Source organism: Canis lupus, chromosome 19 (genome assembly GCF_003254725.2).
Source record: "Canis lupus dingo isolate Sandy chromosome 19, ASM325472v2, whole genome shotgun sequence".
Taxonomy (NCBI): domain Eukaryota; kingdom Metazoa; phylum Chordata; class Mammalia; order Carnivora; family Canidae; genus Canis; species Canis lupus.
The window spans coordinates 38,105,036-38,117,758 of NC_064261.1; the positions used below are offsets into that span (position 1 = coordinate 38,105,036).

Genomic DNA, 12,723 nt, shown 5'->3' on the forward strand with positions numbered 1-12,723 from the left:
TTAAGTCCATAGGCCTCGGTGATGAGGTGAAGTCCTATTCTGGAAATGTCACATAAGTTAAACATGACTTCATTTAGGTGCTCAGAGTGGGGAGTTCCCATTTTCCAAAGTTGCCAGTATAATTTTAATCCCAAGATTTTCATCATAGAATTAGTATCTGAGATGTAAATCTGTTTCCTTTGTTAAAGCCCAACAGACCCGTGGCCTACGTTTTCTCTGTGTGGGCGCCCCTCCTCCTTGTATGTAGTCACCTGAAGATGACCCTTTTCTCATGTTCACTAAACATAACAAAGAATACATTGGACAAATCTTTGCATGTGATGTATGAGACAATAGAATTAAAAAGGGTTATAGCAATCGGAAGGTAGTGATTTAAAACTCAGCTCATGGTCGCGTGTTCTTTTCAGCTCAGCAGGATTTTTAAGAGCATGTTATATGTATGGCAGACTTTTTTAAAAAGATTTTATTTATTCATGAGAGACAGAGACATAGGCAGAGGGAGAGGCAGGTTCCCTGCGGGGAGCCTCATACGGGACTCTAGCCCAGGACCCCAGGATCACGACCTAAGCCAAAGGCAAACGCTCAACCACCGAGCCGCCCACGTGCCTGACATTATTATTGTTCCTGGAGCTCTATCATCCTGCTATTGTAACCTGTCTTGGGGGCACAGTTTAGAGGACAAACTAATAAATGGCACGTTGGGTGACAAATGGCTGGCCAGTATGGTAAGGCATGATTGGAGTTAGCCTTTGGTTTGACTTTATTGTATAACTCTTGAGGGGCTGGAATGAGGTGGTACAAAATAATGTTAGAAGTGACCTCTTCATTACATCAGATGAAAAATGTTAGATGTTTCTAAAATGGCCAGAACAGCCTGAATGATATGCTATATGTATGTCCTCTACAAGATGGTGTTGCCTTGTATCTCGGGAGTAGAAATAGGAAATGTTTCCAGAAAGTATAAAGTTCTCTGCGAGAATGTTGAAATTCAGAGTCCTAAAAACCCATTTTGTTCTCCACGAATGGAGGATTTCAACAGTGTTGATTAACTAAATTGAAAGAAATTCATTGCTTAAAATGTAACTAAAGATGAAAACACAGATTAATTCCTATTAACCTGGGAAGGGGATGAATTTCCTAACTGATTCAGAATTCAGCAGGAATCTGGGGAGGAAACGGGTACATTCGACTGCCTTTAAAAAAAAATATATGGTGAAAACATAAGCAAAATTCTATCTTGGTGGGTTAGTATCCTTTAATATATAAAGAGCTTCTAAAGACTGAAAGAAAAGTTTCATAATCCAACAGGAAAATGGGCAAAGGCCATTATTCATTTTGAGGAAAAAGAAGCTTATTGCCCCAAACATTTGAAAACATATTACCCTCATTCACCGTATAGAGAAATGCATATTTTAACTGCACCAAGATACCATGTCCCAAACATCAGGCTCACCAGGATCCAGAAGTTAGTAGCATAGCTATTCCAATGGTGAGGATCTATCCATCTTTTCCTGCCCTACTAGTGAGAGCATAGCATGGTACTAACAGGGGGAAGCATATTTGTCACAATCTAGCAAAACTATCAGCACATCTTCCCTTTGACTGAGCAGATCATATCTAAGAGTTTCTCCCAAAGATAAGTGAGCAGAAATAAAATATAATGCGTGCACAGGTTATTTGTTGTGACACTGTTCGTAATAGGCAAAGACTGAAAATAACCCAGATGGTCATGATAGGGCACTGAGTGAATAACATGGTCTGCTGACAGAGGGAAGTACTTTGAAACTGGGAAGAACAGTGAGGACAGTCCACACAGCTCTGAGGGAGATGACTGGGGTACATTCAAGTAATGAAACAAGAATGCAGGGCATCTCGTCAACGTACTCCGTTTTGCATAAGAAGACAGTGTGTGTGTACGTTAGTGTATATGAATTTTCCTGTATTTTCAAAAGAAAAAAATGTAAGGTTAAATAACAAGCTGATGAAAGTGACTATCCCTGGAGGAAAGGTGTGCAGGATCAGGGACAGAAAGTAGATGTCCCTTTAATGCACCATATTTTGGCCTAGGAATCATGTAAACGTTTTACATAATTTAAGAGAGAGAGAGAGATGGAGAGATTGAGAGAGAAAGCATTCACTTACAACTGAAAACAAATTGAAAAAATGGAATAGGCCTAGTGCTCTATCAGATTAATATGACTATCCCACATAGAGAAAATAATTACTTGGAGTGACTTTAAAACTCCCTCTTTGGACCATACATTCACAAGAGGAAATATTTGCACTGTTATTTGAAACTATTAGAGGCATACTGTAGGAGCCAAGATTTTCTTTTTTTTTTTTTTTTTAAAGATTTTATTTATTCATGAGAAACAGAGAGAGAGAGGCGCAGAGACACAGGCAGAGGGAGAAGCAGGCTCCATGCAGGGAGCCCAACATGGGACTCGATCCTGGGTCTCCAGGATCACACCCTGGGCCAAAGGCAGCGCTAAACCCCTGGGCTACCCGGGCTGCCCAAGATTTTCAGTATACAAGAAGGTGGGTAGTATTTAAAGAATTTAAATAAAGACTGTATGATCCTCGGCTCAAAGAGGGCATATCAATGTCAACATACATTTCTCTTTAAAAAATAAATGTTTCCTAGCTCTGTACTTTGAAAAGGATCAAAAGTAAAGACGGCCCGTAGCAAGGAGTATCCTTGGCACTTAGATTGGGAACCTTATAAATATCTTTCCCTCTCCAAGGAACCTCCTGCTGGTTAAATAGCCAATTCCAGGTCTAGGGCAGGAAATGTCCGCAAAGGGATATCTCTACATGCCAGAAAGCAAGGAAGCTAAGGAAGACCCCTGGAGTGGAGTCAGAAGGACTGAAGAACCAAAGACGGGGTGGTCTGAGAATCAGGAAGAAGAAAAGCTATGGTGGATTACAGTCACATCAGTGACAGGCACTCCAGGAGTCCAGATGATCCTCCAAACAGGAGAAGCCCACAAAGTCCATCGATCCCCCCTTTGCTAGTTGCTAGGACACCACTTCATTACTCTGAAAAATAAAGGGAAAGAATCCAGCTTTGATCCTGCCTTTCTAGGCCAAGTTGTATTTGAAGATAATCAGAAAGTTGATGAAAGAAATTTGTTAATCATGAAGAAATCACAGCTAATAAATGCCAAAGGAATGAAGAATGAGAAAATCAGCATTTTAGTACTGGAACAAGGCAGGAATCATCCACGGTTGCTACAGCCTTCATGTCACAGGTTGATGGAAAGCTTTCTCATGGAGGACGCTGTCTTAATTGGAGAAAACACGGACCTGAAGAGGACAATTAAGTAGTTTGAGACCTTTGTCCTGTTGCATTGTGTCCAGGCTGGAGAATTGGCACAAAACAGTAACTCCCAAAGCCTGCCCACAGAGAACTTGGGTGCTGCCTTGAGAGGGGGTTCTTTCCTACCTATATGACAAAAGTGTGGGTCTGGCCCAATCCAGTCATCCCCACAGAACCTCCCATTCCCTCACCCTTCAGGTACACGTGGCTATTCCAGTGATCTGAAAGGGGAAGATCGTTGCTTTGAGCGTAAGAAGGAAGTGTCAACTTATATTTATGCATCGTTGATTTTTTTCAAACACAACATATTTACTAGTGTTTCCTGTGTGGGTTGATAGTAATCATTACATACTTGATGTGTAAACACGCACGTGTATTACAGGTGTACTAGATTGTGTTCTGATGGGGGTGCAAAATGGAAACTGTAGATCCACAGGAATAGGGTGTTGTACTTGTAGAGCTCTGTCGTCTTCCAGTCCAGCTGTCCTCTGACCAGATTTAGCAGTGTTCCCGCATGTGTGAAGTGCAGAGAGGATGGGAAAGCTGGTCAGAAAGGGCCCAGCTGGAGGATAAAGAAAGAGAGAAACGCACCATTGCTGATACATCTTTAGGGGCAATGCCATGAGGTTGTGCTGACCAAAGCATGTTTTTCCTTTTAAACTTAAATTCAGATTCAACACTTCTCACTTTAACACTGCTTCTATTTCTCTAACTCATCTCCTCACAGAGTTGGTGGAGTTTCTTGCAGGTTGAAAAACCTGATTTTTCTTATCGTTTTGCTCCAGATCTCAGAATTTCACTGCAACCATCCTCTTTGTGTATTCTGTTTGCATTTGGGCATTTTTGTATGTGTCAACATCGACTATTCATGACCCCTCCCTAAGTAGCTTCTATAGGGACCATCCAAGTGGTCAGACAATGCTGAGTCCCTTTGGCTACATCTACTGAGTGATGATTTTTTCCAAGAAGTTGAAAAGTCTGATAGTTCCTGCACTCTCCTCTTGTCCACACTCCAGGTGGCCTTTGGGCTAGGCTCTACGGCCATCCTCTTGCCACCAGAGCCAGCTCTTGAAAGCTCGGCTTGGCCTGAGCTATCCCCACTCAAAGACTGTAGTGCCCTTCTTTTGCCCTCCCCCCAGACACTCCCTAACTCCTCCCTGGCCCTGCCAGACAGCCTGCTGGTCTCTGCAGGTCCTGCTAGAGGCCTCCCCACTCTTGCTCTCTTCACATCACCCTGATAGCAAAACGGTATTCTATTTCTTGAAGGCTCTATTTAAAAGACTTCCTCTATCCTTCCAAATTGAAGAAAAATGTAACCCTATGGCAAAAATAGAGAAAGCCACTTCCTCCCATGGAAAAGACCCCCATACTCAATACAAGCATTATCGTATTTTTCATGGGTATATTTTTACATAGTTGTAAATACATAATAGAATTCCCGATCCCCCTTTTTTTCCCTTCACTTAATAGATAATTTTTTTTTTAAAACTGATTTCTAAGGCTGTTTTATCATCCATCAAGTGATTAGCTCCTCATTTGTACCTATTTTGGGAAACTTCTGTTGCTTCTTGTTGAAAATTAACTGCTTGCTTTTTCTGGGCTTGACAGAGTCTTGGCTTGACCCTACAGGTAGGTGTTATTTCTGTCAGTAGCCTTTGGTCAGCCACCCATACTTCTTTTTTTTTTTTTTTAAGATTTATTTATTAATGAGAGACACAGAGAAAAGCAGAGACATAGGCAGAGGGAGAAGCAGGCTCCCTGCGAGGAGCCTGATGTGGGACTCGATCCCAGAACCCAGGATTGTGACCTGAGCCAAAGACAGATGCTTGACCACTGAGCCACCCAGGTGCCCCCACCCTACTGCTTTGTCTGAGCCCCTGAAAGTGGTCTCTTTTCTATTTCTCAATTCCCAACAAGGTGTGTTATACCTCAATAAACAAATGCAAGACATTTGCCCATACTATTTACAAAAAGAGAAAAGGGAAACACTGAAGTCCCTGACTCACCCTTGAGTTAGCCCATGTGGGGATAGCTCTAATGACCTGTTCGACACCCTCTTTCACAACTTCCCCTGGCCTCTGTAAAAACAGCAGTGGTGGTGGTGAACTGTCCTTATCTGATTGTGTTTGCCCCTCCCCTTCGCTGGAGACCGGCTGCACATAACGGTAGCAGAGATGACCAGACTCCTCTCCACTGGGCTCAGGCAAGTGGTGTCCCAGACTTCTGCTGATGTCCTGTAGTTGGAAAGTTTCAATAACACTCAGCAACCTGCTGTACCACCTCACTTTTCATATCACCGTCCTAGAATGTTCTCTAGACAGAGTCCATTGCTATTGGTTTGTTTTTAATTAATTAGTGAATTAATTTTTTGATGACCTGCAATGTTTTGGCTGTAGTTCACAATCTGAAGACACTGAACGATTTGCCTTCTGGGTGCTTACACTGTCAGGGCTGGGAAGTATTCAGCATTTCTCGGTACAGGTGGAAATTTGGGGCAGAAGAGACAGGGAGCTGTCATAGAGTTGAGTGAAGAACAGGCTGTGGGGATTCTGGAGGTGTTAGTTGAGAGCCTTCCCGTTTCACCTCCAGCCCCTCTCCGTTCTGTATGCCATCTGGCCTGCCTCATGCTGCTTGGCTCCTCTTGGCTTTTACTCATCTTCCGGGGTGCCGTGTTTTCTCTGGCTTGCAGGCCATTATGTGTGTGCTCCTTGGTCTGGAAGCCCCTAGCTAGCTCTCACCCCCGACACACACACCCTTGCTCCTCCTTCAGGGAGATGTTCTGTCCTCCAGAATCCTCCCTTCCCCGAGTGAGACGCTCCTGTTCTATGACTCTTAACCTGTATTCCAGTCCTACGAGCCTGGTCACTGCTGAGTCCTCCATACCTGAAGCGTTAACATCATTGGTGATAAGTATTTGTTGTATAAATGAAAAAAGAGCAAAAAGACCCCATTTTCCCCAACTACAGAATGGGGCTAATTAAAACATAAGTCAGATCATGACACTCCCGTGCTCACAGTGCCACAGCATTTCATTGTAGGGAAAGACCAGTCATCCCAGTGGCCTAAAGCCACCAATACTTGTCTGGCCTCATCTCTTACTACACATCTTCATGCTCACTGCTCTCTATTCCCATACCTGTTTCTTAGGTGAGTCAGGCACACTGCTGCCCCAGGACCTTTGCATTGTTATTCCATCTCCCAGACATTCTTCCCTTTAGACGTCTATGTCTCTTCAGGTTTTTTGGGGGCTTTTAGCATCTTTTTTGAAAAGATTTATTTATTTTAGTGAGAGAGTGTGTGTGTACACAGGTGGGTTGGGGGTAGGGGCAGAGGGAGAGGGACTGAGAATCCCAAGCAGACTCCCGGCTGAGCATGAAACCGGATGCATGGCTTACTCGCACAACCCCGAGATCATGACCTGAGCTAAAATCAATCATGGCCTATTTTCCTTTCATGCAAAGGACAAACTTGTTGGCTTCAGTTAAGGATCACTCCCACGCATGATTTTATTTTTAGGGCCTGACAAGCAAAGGAGCTATTTGTGATTCAAACTGCCTTTTTGGCCTTTGACTTCGATCAGTAGGACTCTTGCCTTTTACTTCTGTGCAGACCAGTGAGTGATGGGATCAGCCTTACAGTTCCTTTATCTGAGTCTCAGCCTTCAGGAGTGATGTTCTTCTGAGGAGTCCATTCCCTCCTAAATTGCTTTTTGACACTTGAGAAATTTACTCCATTGTGCCTTTTGTCAACAGTGCAGGCTCTCATCTTTTCAGCCCAGCTGTACGTGATCGTTTCCCTACTTTGCATCCTGACCTCTTCTCTCTCTCTTTCTCTCTCTCTCTCTGTCTGCTCATCATCATCACCATCTGAAAAACTTGAGTTTGGGTAAAATTTGAAGTATAACATCACTGGCTCTGGTTTTTAAAGCCAGATAACTTCCTGTGTGATGTGACTGTATCTGTCAATAAAGTTCTTTCTATCATGCCAGTTACGTCATCAGAGTCAGCATCAACATCCTGAATATGATCATAGCCAATATCCTTCCCCGCTTTAACAAAGTTTTCAATTCGCAAAAAGGGTGAAAGAAATGTCTAATAGAACCCCACAGCCTAAACTCTGCAAAAAAGTTTCCTTTCTTTGCTCTCTGACCTCTCAATCCATATGTCTGTCTACTCATCAGTCATCATTCCTTATTTTTTTGATGCATAAAAAAACCATCGAAGTTCAGCATATCTTAACTACAGTTCAGGGTTGGTCACCAAAGTAGTTGGTTTTGTTTGTCTGTAACATTGAGTTATTTTACTGTTGGTCTCCTCAGATGAATATAAGCTCAGTGAAGGGAGCTTCATTCATGCAAGCTTTATTCACTCTTCAGCTCTTCCAAGTTGTTTTCTGGCTCATAGTAGTAAGTGCTTAATAAAAGTGCTACTGTTGAATGAATTGGTAGGACTTAGGAACCCATGATGTGGGAATTTTACCACTCTGCATCACTGGTTGGTTTCTCTTCTTCCCACCTTCAGCTCTGTGACCTAGATTAAAAGATATATTAATTTACCAATTAAATATTTATTGAACACCTGTCACTTAGTATGAATGAGCTAGTTTCCAGAATAGAGTGATGAGCTGCCTTGGTTAATGATTCATCCCATGAATCAGGCTTTAGTTTTGGAACTTTGGTGCAAAAAGCCTGATGCTGGGAGTAGTTTAGGCATGGCTTCTGCTGCTTGGTAATGTAGATCTACCTATAGAGTCAATCACAGCAGTTAATTAAGTATTTCCCATTGACTTAGTCATGCATGCAAAAAATATTTGCTGAATTTCCTACTATGCTCTAGGAGACGGCATAAAACATGGTTCAGCCTCAAATAACATATAGTCTGCCATCAAGATAACAATGTGTGAAAGGAACTGTAACTCTTCACGATCTAAGAGGAGGGCTACTTATCTCAGTGTTGGAAAGTTAAGGAATCCCTGAACCAGGAGGTAAAGTGAACTGTGCCTTCAAGGGAGGGGGAGGTGAGATAAGCCAGACATGTGCCAGCACAAGAGAAGATGGGAAATCTGCATTGCAAACCCCAAGTAGGCCGTCATGGAGAGCAGAGATATCAGAGGGTGACTTGAAATGTAGCTAGAATGACTGGTAGGCTGGCCGGTGCTTCATCCTGAAGGAGGTAAAGATTTTCAGCCAGAAACTGCCACAGTTATGTTTGTTGCAAAGAATGCCCTGTCAGGCAGCACAGAGGATGTGCTGGAGTAGGGAATAGGGAAGGAGGAAGGGCAAGGCTGAAGGTACGAGAAATCCACTGCCGATGTAACAAGAATGTGGTGGTCTATAGTACTAGTTGATTTCAATAGTCAAAAATCGGAGATGTCCTAAATGTCTTGTAAGGGTGTATTAGTTAGGATTTCTGTCATGTTGACTTGGTCACAAGGGTGTGTTGGTTCTTGTCCTTGGGAATTGTTGAAACCAGTTCTAAGTTGAGCTGGATTTGGGCTTGGAGGATATCTTTATTTTTCCCTATCTTGGCTTTGCATTTCTCTGGATTGGCTTCCTTCTCTCATGGGCACACAGATGACCTCTGCAGCTCTAGATTCTACCCTTCCTGGTTGGTGATTGTAGCAGAGACACCCTGACTTCAAAAGTAGCTCTGACTAGTGTTGGAGCAGCTGTGATTGGCAGGACTTGCATCATACCCCCATCTTTCAAATGAGCCATGGCCAAGCAATGTCTTCTGTATTATGTGCCCAGCCTTGGAGGCTGGGGAGTGGAGGCAGCCCACAAGTCAGGACTGGGTCAGAAACCCATCACCTGAAGGAGATAATTGCATGGCCTTAGAGAAGTGTGGTTCCATAAAGCAGTGCTGGCAGACCAGAACCATGGGGCATCCCAGCTCATGGAAAGAGTTCATGCACTAGAATACTATACTAATTTAACAAGCGGTGATGAGCTGTGGGTATTAACCCACAAAGATGCCTGTGGCACATTTGTAAGTGAAAAAAGTTTACAAAAAAGTAGGTATAATAGGATCCAGTTTTGATTTGAGTATAAAAAAAAAAAAAAATCCATGGGTGCCTGGGTGTCTCAGTCAGGTAAGCATCTGACTCTTGATTTCAGCTCAGGACATGATCTTGGGGTCCTGGAATCAAGCCCTGCATCGGGGTCCATGCTTAGCAGGGAGTCTGCTTGAGGATTCTTTACCTCTTCTTCTGCCCTTCCTCCTATTCATGTGTGTGCTCTCCCTCCCCCCCACTAAAATAAATATTTTTTTTAAAAAAAATCCACACAATGGTGATTATTTCTAGGTGATAAGGTGATGGATGATATCTTTCTTGTATCTTTTTCTATTGTCTAGAAAAAGTTTTACAGAGGATACATTTCTATTACAATGAGGAAAACCTAAATAAGTGATCGTTTCAATAGGGCAGAAGAAAACTTACCTGTTGTAGAAGTCTTGACAAGAATCAATGAGGCCAGGAGTACCTGGGTGGTTCAGTGGTTGAGCATCTGCCTTCAGCTCAGGTCGTGATCTTGGGATCAAGTCCCACTCAGTCTTCTCCCTCTGCCTGTGTCTCTCATGAATAAATAAATAAAATCTTAAAAAAAAAAAAAAAAGAAAGAAAGAAAAAAAAAATCGATGAGGCCAGAAGTAAGAAAGGTACAGAGGAGGGAGAGGGTTGAGAGATTTGGGGAAGCTGACATCCTCACGACTGGGTGAGGACTGAGGGAGAAGCCCAGGCTGGCTCTGGGGTTTCTGCCCTTGGTGACCTGCTGGCGTGGGGGTCCCCAACATGGTAGGGCCAGCTGTAGTTAAGGCCAAAAGACCACCTGTTAAAATGAGTATTTGCACTTTTTAGCGCAAGTGCTTGTGACTTAGTGGTGGAAAGACAGACCTCAGAGACTCAGGCGCTGAAAGAAGAGTCGATTTCACTGAAAAAAAAAAAAAAAAACTTTTGAATTACTGCTTGGTAGAAATAGCATGCATCTCATTTATTAAGTCTCTAATAAGCTCTGTGAGGACAGAAACCCATCTTGCTGTTGTCATTTCTCAGTACCTAGCATTTAACCTGGTTTTTTAGAAAGAATGCTCTAAAATGGTTGTGGTTGAGTGAATTATTCAAGCCAAACTCCCAGTAGTTCTTAAAAGAAGTTATCACTGTAATCTGCTTAGGAAGCTCATCAAGCTGATTTGTAATCATTTGTAAATAGGTGCTTCCAAAATACTTAAAATATGGCTTTTCTTAAAAAACAAAACAAACCCCTGCTTGTCCTGATTTAAGACTGTCAATGTTTAGCAAATCTCCTTCCGCTTGTCTCATGTTAAAAAATCAACTTGGTCCCACGTAAGTTAGCATAAGTCACTCAAGAAACTGAAGTAATCTCATAAACAGTTTTTTTCCCCCTGGGTCTCTCATGTGTATTTTGGTCTACCTTGTAACATTATTTTCCTCTGAAGTATGTTAACCACTGTAGTTCATGGAGCCCAGAAAATAAAATATTTGGACTATGAGGCTATATGTTAGGATGCTCTAAGGAGCTTGGGCCCTGGGACCAGCTGGTCTGGCTCTGAATCCTAGCGTTGCCATTTCCTGGTGTACAGACTGGAGTAGTTTAAGTGTCCCCCCCCCCCCCCAACACCCCGCCTCGAACTTTCTCATCTCTACAAACATGGTAAAAGGTTGTCATGAAGATAAAATCAAATGGTCACTATAAATATAGCGCTTAGCACAGAACTCCACACATAGAGCTCAAATATTAGCCATTTTTTTTTAAATCACATTTGTTTATCTCCTGGATGGATTGATTTCCAAATGTGCAGGATTTCCTGTGTTCCATTTATGATGAAATTTTTAAAATTTACCTTGACATGTGGATGCCTTCTCTTTGAAACCTTCCCAACACAGGTAAATTTCCAGTTATCATCATCATCAGAGAAAAAGACAAAGCTTGGCCTGTTAGATCATCCCAGAAAGGCCATTTTGGGTGGCATCAGCCTCTCTTTCTGTGGCTTTTGACTTATCATAAGTGATTTTAGGAGCACATATGTCGAGATTAGGGTCTTGAGGGACGATGTCACCAGGCAGATACCCAGCAGCTGGCCAGCTCCTTGGAAGGAAACCACACCAGGGCCACTGGTGACTTCTGAATCGCCTGCCAGACAGCTGGCAGCTGAGTGACCCCTCCTGACACCTTTGGCCAGTGTCCCGTGACAGGTTAGGCATTCCCTGGGCAGACACACGGGGAGGCCATGACCAGTGCTAGTGAAAGGTGGCAGTGCCAGGATTTCTCCCTCAGCCATCCATCGCTTGCAGCTTGTCCTTCCCCCAGCTAACACCTCCAAGGCAGAGAGAGGAGTTGAAATAAAGAGTTTGCATGAAAACTCAGGGGAAGAGCAGGTATTTGTAATTGTTCATACGGAGTCAAAATTGATTTTGTGGGCAGCCCAGGTGGCTCAGTGGTTTAGCGCTGCCTTCAGCCCAGGGCATGATCCTAGAGGCCCCAGGATCGAGTCCCACGTCGGGCTCCCTGCGTGGAGTCTGCTTCTCCCTCTGCCTGTGTCTCTGCCTCTCTCTCTCTCTCTCTCTCTCTCCTCTCTGTGTATTCTCATGAATAAATAAATAAAATCTTTGAAAAATTGATTTTGTGCCAAATTACAGTAATAAAGCAGTAAAAGCCCACCACTTCTCGCAAGGTTTTTTTTGACTAGATCATACGCTTCCTCTCCCTCTCACTGTTCAAGCCATGAGCTATAGGAATCTTTGACACAAAAATACATGCATATATGAGTTCTTTTCTTTTTTGGGGTTTTGTCAATTTTATTTTTGGCTCTACCCTAGTATATTACATTTTTCCCACCTGTGGTGTTGTTTTAGGGGGGAGGATCAAAACTCACCTTCTTAAAGAAGCACTCACGTAGGGATTAAATAACTGAGTTTCAGAAACAATCCTGTAAAGCATGGAGCTTTAGTCACCACATAACATTTTCCAAAGATTTAAAAAAAAAAAAAAAACGCAGTCTCAAAGTTTAAAGTGTCAGGTTCTATTTCAGAATTTTCACAGTTAACCAAAAGTTCTGCAAAAAAACTGTTTTTAGCTGCCTTATTGACATTTCGAATGCCCCAGGAGCTGTCTTCCCCTCCCTCCTCCTCCTGCAAAGCCCCTCACCACCACCTCCTCAAAAAGAAAGGAGAAGCAGCCAGTGCCCCCTTGTTGGCAGTAGAATTTATTCACTAATTTACTTTCCAGCCAACTGCAGCCATTGCCTCTGGGCACTTGTTCAAAAACGCAGAAATGAAATAACAGATTGGCCAGACCGAACACAACTCCCCAGTCACAACCCTATTATCTCCTCATTCTGTCACCCCCATTAGGCAGAAGCCCGGGAGACTGGACGGTGATAACACAG

At 43.0% G+C, this 12,723-nt stretch overlaps 1 protein-coding gene across 7 annotated transcripts in view; it reads left to right on the forward strand.

Annotated features, from left to right (window-relative positions):
- MGAT5 (alpha-1,6-mannosylglycoprotein 6-beta-N-acetylglucosaminyltransferase) overlaps nt 1-12,723 on the forward strand; it is a 339,366-nt gene that overhangs the window by 232,764 nt on the left and 93,879 nt on the right. The gene's annotated exons all lie outside the window — the stretch shown is intronic.